Raw genomic sequence first — 12260 nt, 5'->3', positions numbered from 1 at the left:
TGTCTCTTTTGTCTTTTTTTGTCTCTTTTTCGTCTTTTTTTAAGTCCTTTTGTGTCTTTTGTGTCTTTTTTTTAATCATTTTGTGTCTTTTTTAGTCCTTTAGTCCAACATAAAATGTGATTTTGGATCTTTGAATGTTTTTACTTTCAAAACACTATCATGCTCAAAGAACTTTAAATGTTGCAAATGTGAACAAAAGTGTCAAATATAACGTATAAGAGGGTTTAGAGAGCTTTAAAGAACTTTAATTTATCTTGTTTTAAGAGTTAACTTCTTATTGTAAGCGTTCAACATGCTTATTTCTAGATTTAATAATAATAAGCCAACGAACGGGGAATGGGTAAGAGTTGTTGCTTTCATGTGGCGTTGCAATGACGAATAGCTTCATTAAGTGGAACTAAAATCTGCAACGGATAATGAAGCAAAAAGCGGATTAATAGTATTAATAGTCTGCCTGTAGCCGTAGTAGAAAAGTTATTAGATGCAAAGTTAGAAAACAGGATAAAATGCCTTCGCAATAGAGAGAAAAAGAATCCCAAATTATGCAGTGATACAAAAATGTCCCAGTAGGATATCAATAAAGATTCTATAATACAGAATCACCTAACTGTGAAACATGTTATTGAGGGTTTTGCTCTCATTTTGCTCTCAGAGTGCACAAGATTGATGCATTTTACTTAAAAATGTACAAATTTTATCCAGGGGGGGGCCCCAGACCCCCTAGAGGGTTCAGTTGGATGGTTTTAATTGTCAGAACCAGATCAATAATGACTTTGATCTGGATCTCCTTTAACTTAATGCTAATCATAATCAAGGACGAGGACTATTTCATCAAACATGAAGCATCAGAGCTTTCTGCTGCCGGTGGCCCCATGTTGTGCAGAATGAGCCCTTTTTATTTTCTAGCCCCTCTAACAGTCTGAGTCCTCCGCTGCTCATACACTCTTATGGTTTACGGCACGTCACAACACAGCAGCCGTGAATTACTGGAAAGGTTGTAATTGGAAAAAAACACACTCCAGAAATACGAGGTGAGTCATACAAACACAAACATCGGAGGAATGAACCGCTGGTGTTTATGAGTTATTAATGGGAAACTGGGTGATTTGTCACCACACACACACACACACACACACACACACACACACACACACACACACACACACACACACACGTATCCATGGTGTGTTTATAAAGTAAGTCAGTGAGTGTCGAGTCATGACTCTCTGCTTGAGTCCAAGATGTCTTCAGTGCTGTGATGGAGCCAATCAAAAGGCCGGACAGCTCTAAATCATTGACACACACACACACACACACAGACACACACACACACACACACACAGCGCTAGCAGCCCCGGTCTCCTCACCGCTTCATCTTTTTATTAGGTTTTCTCTCTTTCTCTCTCTCGGCTGTGGCATGTTGTGTGAATCCCTGATGAGGTGGAGCTGTCATTCATCTCAATTATTCATGGAGGAGATTCACTGACTGGAGATTAGCTGGAAAACCAGAGAGAGAGAGGGGGGGGGGAGGATGAGAGGGGGAGAGAGAGAGGATGAGGGGGAGGGGGAGAGAGAGAGGATGAGTGGGGGAGGATGAGAGGGGGAGAGAGAGAGGATGAGAGGGGGAGGGAGAGGATGAGAGGGGGAGAGGGAGAGGATGAGAGGGGGAGAAAGAGAGAGTTAGGAGAGAGAGAGCTGCTGTGTTACTTGTTGGGGTTACAGGTGAAGGCAGCAGATCAACTCTGAGTTGCTACAGTCTTTGACTCTCTTCCTCTCTCTCTCTCTCTCTCTCTACCTCTCTCTCTCTCTCTCTCTCTCTCTCTCTGTCTCTCTCTCTCTCTCTCTCTCTCTCTCTCTCTCTCTCTCTCTCTCTCTCTCTCCTGGAGGTCTTGTCATGAATGAACCTTCAGGGCTATAACACTCTGCTCTTGTTTTGTTAAATATTGTGACATCAAGATTTTTTTTTTTGTTTCGGGAAACGAGTCATTGATAAATAACAACAGTGTCCATACGTTAACACACAGGACCAGATGTTACTGTTCAGATAGAAACACATTCAGTAGTCCAGTTCAGATGAACCACCAGGAACCAACCAGGTGATGTTACAACCATCAGATATAACCTATAGGAGACGTCAGGGACTCTGATGGATCCAGACGTGAAGCAGAGAAGAAGTCTGAGTTCTCCTCAGTGAGATCTGTTGGTCGGGGAGAGAACTGTGTGTTTTTAACTGTAGAGAAACTCTCTAAAACTCTCAGCTGTCAGAGAGAGAACACAGTCAGGGCTGGCTGAATCTATTTGACTGATTCTGTAAAGTTTTCCTGGAATTATTCTCGACTTTAGAATCTTGCCACATAGACAATTTTTAAAACCAACAAAACCAAAAGTTCACAATTTTAAAAACAGAGTTTTTACTTCTTTTCTAGGGAGAGTTCATGTAGTAGCTGCTGACTCTAATTAATTATTTTCATACAGTTATAATACAGATCCAGTGTGTCATTCCAGCAGTTCTAACGTGCTAATTTAACTTTGCTCTGCAACATTAGTGTGGGATGCATTAAAGGCTGAGATCACACAGTGAACAGTGACTGTAGCTGACTGTAAACTATAAAGAGTTACTGTCAGACCTGTTGAAAAGCTGCAGACAGCCTGAACAGCTGTTTACTGCAGCGGGAAATCATCCTTCAAGTGCTAGAACTCTTTCTGTTGTTTGGTGGCAGCAGAGTGTGAAAATATTTAAACTGCCTGGCAACGAGTGTTAGAATCCACTAAAAGCCCTAAAAGACGATCGAACCTACATCATCAGAGGTGATCATCCATGCACAGGGGGTTAGGGGCGTTGGGGGGGGCTACTTACATTTACATTTAGTCATTTAGCAGCTTTTATCCAAAGCGACTTGCAGGAAAAAAAGGGGAACAATCAAGGTCTAGTGGTCTGAGAGGCGTTAGTGCAGCAGTCAGGTTTAGAGAGGATTATTTAACAACATTTAAGGCGGGAAAGCATTATCGCATTCCTACCATTTTGTAGTATTTGTAGTTTAGAAACAAAATTACCCAAAAAAGACACAAAATGACCAAAAAAAAGAAGTAAAATGACCAAAAAAGTCACAAATTGACCACAAAATGATCAAAAAAAACAAAATGACCAAAAAAAGACAGAATGACCCAAAAAAAAGACAATAAGTGACCAAAAATACTAAAACACATTAACACATGAACACTTTAACACAGTGGAGACAGAGCTGACTTCCAAAATGATTTGGCGACCCCCAGAAATCTTATATATATATATATATATATATATATATATATATATATATATAAGATTTCTTATAAGATATATATATAAGATATAATAATATAGCAACAAGCTGAAGCTTGTTGCTATATTATTGCTGAATACAATGCAGTCATTTTCTGTAAATAGAGCATTTTACTGTCTGAAAGCCAGTTACTGTGAATTAAGATCTGTCTTCACAACAACCTCAGTAATTGTAATTTGTTAAGTACAGAATGCATTGTTTTCTACAGTATAATACCTTTTTAATGGAAAACAGTATGTTACTGTCACAATTTGGCTGTTTTCTTACAGCAACTTGTTACAGTGTGTGGAAGGTTTTTATGCATCCATCCCCCCCAGCCCCCCAGCTGGCTGTGTGCTGCAGCTCAGCATGATGTAATGGGGGGTAAACCAGACCAGAGGGTCCTGGTCTGCTGCCCCCAGAGGGTAAACCCCCTCAATGAGAGGAAGATGCAGCTAATGGTGCAGCATGCTGCCCAGGAAACAAACAGGACAAATCACTGGAAAACCCCATAAAAAGTGAAAAAGCTTCAGTGTTTTATTCATAAAAGTGGCGTGCCCTGGTTGTTCATTCTGTTTTCCAGTGAAGCTAATCAAACTGAGAGCAGCTTGTGATGAGGCGCTGTAGGTTTATGTAATGCCTCTTACTGCTGTATATAGTGCCTCTGCTAGTCCAATAACCCATTAGCTGACTCTATAATAAGTGTTGGAGAGCAGCAACGCTCAGATCTCAGTGTGAGACATTATGTATTTACAGAAGCTCTCTATATGAAGCTCTGCACACACATGAATAAATCATCATATTAAAAATACAGGAGAACAGTGCTAATGAATGGAGGGGAGGGTGTGATCATAACGTGGATAATTGTTCACGTGTCTCTTTTCTCAACATGCACTGCAAAAACTAGCTGACAAAAATGAGAAATAAATAACTAGAATTAAGCAAATTCATGCTGGAAATAAGTCAAATTATCTGCCAGTGCAGTAAGTAAATGTTTCTTTGTAAGAATTCTTCAAATAACTAAAAATATCTAGAAACTGGAAAAATAATGATGTCTTAAAATAAGTCGGAAAATACTTATTAAGCACATTTTTTTTCTCATTTCAGTATCTGTGGGTAGATACCATATTCAACAGTTGAATAGATTGAAAAGCATGAAAAAGCTCACAATGTCAATCCTAAAAACAAGTCTTTACACAAGACTGAAACCCTGTGAAGAGGTTATTCACTCATTTTAGTTACAAAGACACATGTTGTTAAAATAAGCATATAAAGCTATGGTCAGTAGGTAAATAATTAAGATACTATTGATAAATAGAAGAAGAAAATACTTGGTAAGCTTCATGTGTTTTGCAGTACAATTGAGAGTTTTAGTTGCATGTAGTTTAGATGTTATTTCAAAAGCATTTTCTATCACCAAAACATGCTCGTTTCAGGTATTTCTGCCTTATTTTAATGTTGCTACAGTCGGGCTTTTCAAGCCACAATTGCTCAAAATAAGTATTCTTGAATTTATTTCAAGACATCATTGGTTTTTTAGATTTAGAGATTTTAAATTTAGAGTCTTTATTGCCATTGCATGTTAGCATAAAAAAATACATTAGCACAACGAAATATAGGCACAGCCCCCCGTCAGTGCAAGAAAGATGAATATTAAATAAATAAAGTCAAATTTTCTTGTTCCACTGGCAGATGATTTTTCTATTTTTAAGATAAATACACCTAATTTTAGTACCTTTCCCCCTTGTTTCTGAGAGCTGACTTTTTGCAGTGCATGTGTCTCTTTTTCCTCTCAACATGCATATTTAATTCTCTGAAAGGCTTGCAGGCGTGAGTGGGAGCCCTGATTGTTGCCGTGCGGATGGATCTGTGCCAATCTCTGAACATAATTCCTCTTCTCTCTCGCTCTAATGAGGAAAACGTCGAGTCGCTCGCAGACAGACATGACAAACAAAGCGGCGTGTGTTTCTAAAGCTTCTCATTGTGTCGACCCAACAACAACATTGTCTCCTGGAAGAAATCTAGAAAAAGTGTGCGGCAGCAGCGTCGGGCCGCAGTAATCCAAACGGTAAATACGGCAACATTGCCAGCAGAAGCTGATTAATGCCAAGCATCCACTGTAATTATCACATTAGCATACTGTAATCTCACAAATTACCATGAAAATCACTATGACGGCGTTCTTTTCTCTCTTCCACTGGGGACACCACGCCACTGTTCAAACTCTGAGACTTTAGTTTTATTAAAGTGACACTAATTGATGAGACTTCTCCTGCGGTGGGGGGGGGGGGGGGGGGGGGGGGATCAGATGGAACAGCCACACGCCATCACAGCAGGAGAACGCCGCCATGCACGTGCACGCCCGCCATGCACGTGCACGCTCGGCTTCAGAACTCCAGTTGAGCAATAAATTTTTACAGCCGCACATTAATTATTCATTAAAATGATAGAATGAGCTGGTGGAGGCTTAATGTGAGCATCCTGGAAACACAAACATCTGAGCCACAACACACACACACACACACACACACGTTCTTGTACTTCTATCTTTGTGAGGACCCTCATTGGAACAGTGAATTCCCTAACAAGGTTATAATGGTTTTGGATTTTTCATTAGTTTTAGTTTTAATTTTGTTGTGATTTTTTGTTTTCAAATACAGTTAGTTTTAATGAGTTTTTAGAGTGAGTTTGCTAGTTTTAATTTAGTATTTTTAAATTTTTTTTAAATGCTCTCGTTTTAGTTTAGTTTTTATTAGTTTTAGTGTTTTGTAATGGGGTATTTGTTGGGTGGGAGATTAAAAGAGGTCACAGTACATTTTGCCATTATTTCCTTTGTCTGATCCATCTTCATTATGTATGAAAAAAGTTGACAAAGACGAAAACGAAGGACATTTTCACTATAATATTAGTTAGTTTTGTAACCACACAATACAGTTTCAGTGAATTATCGTTATCATGTAACATTTAACCCTTAAAACAAAGTCTGAAATCTCAAAAAAGCCTTTAAAGAAGTGAGGACCGGCCGAAATGTCCTCACTTTGTTGGTTAAAAACGTGTCCTGGTCCTCACTATGTAGGAAATACAAGAACAAACACACATACATTGCAGGGTGTCCTAGCTGTAAGTGCTGCAGGGTACACACACATGTACACACACACACACACACACACACACACACACACCTCTCTCTGCCTTGCAGCTAATGCAGTGAACATGTTTGCTGAGTGAACGCAGGAACTGATGAGATATTTAAAAGGAAGCAGGTGGCTCTATAATAGAGCACTCAGAGCACACACACACACACACACACACACACACACACACGCTGAGTGAGTGAGGGAGTGAATGGGCTGCAGGAGGAGGATGATCTGGTACTGTGGAGGAGTGATAAAACACCTCCTCCTCATTTCATCTCATCCTTCAGCCTCGTCTCCTTCAGGCTTCATCTGCAGCGCCGCCAGTCCACCACCGGTCCTGGTGAGACCTGGTGGTCCTGGTGAGACCTGGTGGGATACTGTATGGGACTCGTGTGCACCGTGCATGTGTGTGCACACTGTAAAAAAAAAAAAAAGGTGTTTAGTCTAAAAACCAGATCAAACAGTAAATCTAAAGGGAAATGATCTTGCTGCATGGACAGATAATTTACCTTGACAAGATTTATTAAATTAAGACTATTACATTTAGAAATAAGCATGTTGAACACTTAAAATAAGAAATTAACTCTTAAAACAAGATGAATGATCTAACACTTCTAAATCTAAAGTTTTTTTTATCTTGGTAAGAAAAAAAAGATGTAAAATCACCAAAAAAAGACACAAAAAACAGACATGACAAACAAGGCGGCGTGTGTTTCTAAAGCTTCTCATTGTGTCGACCCAACAACAACTTTGTCTCCTGGAAGAAATCTAGAAAAAGGAAAGTGTGCGGCAGCATGGGCGGGCCGCAGTAATCCAAACGGTAAATACGGCAACATTGCCAGCAGAAGCTGATTAATGCCAAGCATCCACTGTAATTATCAAGTGTTCAACATGCTTATTTCTAGATTTAATAATCTTAATTTAATAAATCTTGTCAAGGTAAATTATCTGTCCATGCAGCAAGATCATTTCCCTCAGATTTACTGTTTGATCTGGTTTTAGACCTTTTTACAGTGTAATTTAAAGCTGTCTGTGTGTCGTGAGGCGCCAGCGTGACATCGTGACAGCGAGGTGGCGGCGGGGATTCCCTGCCTGGATCATCTCCTGCATCATTAAAAGGTCTCTGGAAGTCTTCCTCCTCTTCATCTTCCATTACCCCGACCCATTACACTCTTCCTCTGTGAGAGGGTGAGAAGGACAAGCACTCAGGTGGAAACGTGAAAATTGCTTATGCAACTGTCTTTTCCTGCCTTTAACTGGAGGTTTCCTCTGAGTATTTACCTCCTAAAACACTAGAGATAGACCCTGGAGGAGCAACCTGAGGAAATACTGTCTGTGCACCGATGCAGCTAATATCCGTGGAGAGACGATGAAAAACTAAAATACTGTCTCCACTAAATGACACATCAAGCCAGAGTTTGTTTTAGCTTCAGCTGACTAGAAGCAAGTCCCTTCAGAGTCTGGACTCCAGGCCGTCTGGCTGAAGAGTCAAACTAATGTGGCAGTACCTGACCTGCATCCTTTCTAATGGCCAGCAGGGGGGGACTTCACTGGTTGCAAAAATAATTCCAGTTGAATAAAAGTCTATGAGAAAATGGTCCTACTTCTCACTTGAATTATTACCTCAATAAACATTCTCCTAATGAGTTTAATGCTCTTCTTCTATACAGCATACAGCTTTTTTTTCATTTGTAATTTGAGATAATTTCCTTACTTTTTGGACATATTTCCAATGAAACTGTACAGAGGCAGTTTAGTAATGTTCAAACAGAAAAGCTATTTTTTTTTTTTTTAATTTGCACACTGAATACTGAATTTCAGGCCTGGTTTACACGACGACGCTTGCGGATAAAAACGACAAAATATTTATGCATATTTAGCATTCAACAATTTCCAGTTCAAAAGTCCCATGATGCATTGCGACACCCCCACATGTATTCTGATGCATTTCATTGGCCAAGAGACTGAAAATAGGTGGAAAAAACTACAAATACTACAAAACCACGTATCCTCTTTCCTCTTTAATGGTAGAATAACACAACAGCTCCCCAACAGGTTTTAATGGTAGAAATGTGGTGATGCTTTCCCGCCTTAAATGGGTTAAACAAAAAAAGAAACATTTATTAACAAAACAAACATTCTTCTGCTCGATCTTCTTTTTGTATGTAGTTCTAGGCCTGGAGGTGGTGGCGCCTCAGATGATCCACATATTTGATGTGTTTTTCTTTTTGCTCACCAGAGAATGGAGGTGTTTCCCCGAGCCTCGCCTGCTGTTGGCTCAGTGAAACGGGATAGTTGAACGCACATATCGGCCGATGCCGAAGTTAAAAACGCAAATATCAGTCCCATATATGGGTCTACCTCTAATGTAGAAGTATACATCAGCTAAGCCCAACAGACAGTTATCTCCAGTCTTTGACTCTGGTTGGACCACGGCCTGGCTGGTCTGGCTGCAGCTGGTTTGTTGATAAGGCAACAATTCTATCTTTACTGACCTTTAGACTTGGTACACAGTCATCAGAGTACAGACTACAACACCTAGTATTTCTTCTCTCTGGAGTCCACGAAAGCGCCAGAGCATGACTTCTTCATGACGTCAAAAAAAGACACAAAGAGGACCCAAAAAGACACAAAATGACCAAAAAAGACACAAAAATGACACAAAAATTACAAAAAACCCACAAAATAACTAAAGAGACACAACAACGGACACAAAATGACAAAAAAAACTCACAAAATAACTAAAAAAAGGCACAACAACAGACACAAAATGACCAAAAAAGACACAAAAAAATTGACAAAATAGTCCAAGACTCCATGGAGTTAAATAAACGGAATCATTCTGCTCAGATAAACAAACACAAACAGAATCTCCTTGGTGGATGTAAATTACAAGAACAAAACCCTTGATGACCAGAACGATGACAGAACTGATGTGTTTCTTTAATGACATCATAATCACACATTGCTGATGTGAACACAAAACGGCTTCAGAGTCTTCAGAGACTGAAAATGTGTTGGAAACATGAAGCAGAGCATCTTGGAGTAATATAGACTTTTTCTTTTGCAGAAAAGAGGCGATAACAACAATAATATCATAATAATAATCTCCGCTTCCCCCTAATTTTTCAGCTCTGATTTGGCAGCGCTGCAGAATGAAAGCAGCCTCCCGTCCTGTAGCAGCCAGTGCTGCCTCCATTAAGACCACAGCTCATTAAAGTCTACTCAGCAAAAGGCAGAAACCAGATTGAACTCCCAGAAAACAAATCAACAGTACAACAGCACAATGAGCACATAAATAGTCGAGAGCTCCAAATATAATTAAAGCGTCACATCATATGCCAACCTCCTCTATGATTCACGTCTGCTCATATTGACGGAGCCGTCCCCGAGTGTGGAAATAACTCGATAACTCTGTTTTTAGAGTAGACGGGAGGATTGTTTACCACTGAAGACTTGCTAAGAGGGAAGGAGAAGGAACATTTCCTCAGTGGATGGATCCACTATCACATCATCATTACCTTCTGTGATCTTTGATCTGGAACTACATGATGGCAAAGAGCTCTGATTTGTTTCTTCTGTAATCACGTCTCCCTTCTGTTTTATGCACCAGAGAGGAAACAAAACCAGAAAACAACTTTTATTGCCCCTCCCATGGCAGCCATAACAGCAGCAGGAAGATGAAATCAGCTTGTTTCATGTTTTAGAGAGACTAGTGCAGGAAGTTTGTGTTCTAACATTACATACAGACCACGACAACGTCTGCAACTCCATAAAACACTGTTCATCAGGTACCACAACATCCACATACACACTGAACACTGAGAGGCTGTTTACACAGAGCAGAGAGGAGAGGACAATAGAGGCTGTTTACACAGAGCAGAGAGGAGAGGACAGGAGAGACTTGAAAAATCACAATACTTCAATATGTACAATATGTGAGGATAACTGTTTTGATAATTTTGTGTCTTTTTTTGGTCCTTTTGTGTAATTTTTTTGGTCATTTTGGTAAGAGGAAGAGTGTAATGGGTTGAGGTAATGGAAGATGAAGAGGAGGAAGACTTCCAGAGACCTTTTAATGATGCAGGAGATGATCCAGGCAGGGAATCCCCACCGCCACCTCGCTGTCACGCTGCCGCCTCACTACACACAGACGGTTTTGAATTACACTGTTAAAAAAGGTCTGAAAACCAGATAAAACAGTAAATCTGAGGGAAATGATCTTGCTGCATGGACAGATAATTTACCTTGACAAGATTTATTAAATTAAGATTATTAAATCTAGAAATAAGCATGTTGAACACTTGATAATTACAGTGGATGCTTGGCATTAATCAGCTTCTGCTGGCAATGTTGCCGTATTTACCGTTTGGATTACTGCGGCCCGCACATGCTGCCGCACACTTTCCTTTTTCTAGATTTCTTCCAGGAGACGATGTTGTTCTTGGGTCGATACAATGAGAAGCTTTAGAAACACACGCCACTTTGTTTGTCATGTCTGTTTTTTGTGTCTTTTTTTGGTCATTTTGTGTCTTTTTTTGGTCATTTGTGTCTTTTTTGGTCCATTTACAACATTCGTGTTAATCAGACTAGTGCAGTGCCCGTAGGAAGAATGTATTCGTCTGCAATATATAACCACACAATACAGTTTCAGTTAATTATCTTTTTTTGTAACCTTTAACCCTTAAAACAAAGTCTGAAATCCCCAAAAAGCCTTTAAAGAAGTGAGGACCCGCCCAAATGTCCTCACTTTGCAAAAACGTCCTAACTCTGTTGGTTAAAAACGTGTTCTGGTCCTCACTATGTAGGAAGTACAAGAACACACAGGTTTCAGATTCTGTGGATTAAAACATGTCTGAGTTCAGAAAAGGTCCAGCCCATAATAAAAAAAACATACTTTATGTGAGAATGATGGATCTATTTCTGCTCTCAGTGAATTCTCTCTGAAGGTTGTCAAGTGATCAGAAGGATATTAGATTTATCTTCTGTATCAGAGTCAGAGCAGCTAGTGGAGGTGTTAACAGAAGCCTTCACCTGCTGCCATCCTGGACATCTGCTGAAACTCACACTAAGACTTCACTATTAGTTTTCTTACTTCAAGTATCACTTCAAGTCTGAAGGAACCAAAGAGGAGTCCTTCTTTCTTCCTTCCCTTCATCTTTCTGTAGCAGTCTGGAGCTCTTCAGTCCGTCTCTCACCTTTCATTTCATCTCTTTCACTGCAAAAACCAGCTGACAAAAAACAAGAAATAAATAACTATACAGGCGCGAAACAAGTCAAGTTATCTGCCAGTTCAGTTAGTAAATGTTTCTTTGTAAGACTAATTTAAATAAGTAAAAATATCTAGACACTGGAAAAACCAATGATGTCTAGAAATAAATCCAAATCTACTTATTTTGAGTAATTGTCTTGAAAAGCCTGACTGTAGTAACATTATAATAAGCAGAAATACTTGAAACTAGCACGTTTTTTTTCTCATTTCAGTATCTGTGGGTAGATACTGGTGGTAGAAAATACTAAATTTAAACTACATGCTAAATTTAAACTGCATGCAACTAAAACTCAACTGGAGCCAATATTTTAGGTAAAAACTCACCATATTCAACAGTTGAATAGATTGAAAAGCATGAAAAATCTCACAATGTCAATCCTAAAAACAAGTCTTTAAACAATAAGATAATTAAATAAGCACATAATAATAATACTCATAATTAAATTAGCACATAAAGTCATGGTCAGTAGGTAAATTATACTCAGAACTATATAATTAAGATACTATTGATAGATAGAAGAAGAAAATACTTGGTGAGCTTCATGTTTT

At 39.3% G+C, this 12260-nt stretch overlaps 1 protein-coding gene across 3 annotated transcripts in view; it reads left to right on the top strand.

Moving 5' to 3' along the window:
- The window catches only part of rptor (regulatory associated protein of MTOR, complex 1), a 234157-nt gene that overhangs the window by 90682 nt on the left and 131215 nt on the right, over nt 1–12260 (top strand). The window lies entirely within an intron of this gene.

Source organism: Centropristis striata, chromosome 1 (genome assembly GCF_030273125.1).
Source record: "Centropristis striata isolate RG_2023a ecotype Rhode Island chromosome 1, C.striata_1.0, whole genome shotgun sequence".
NCBI lineage: Eukaryota > Metazoa > Chordata > Actinopteri > Perciformes > Serranidae > Centropristis > Centropristis striata.
This window is presented reverse-complemented; position numbering and strand designations above follow the sequence as displayed.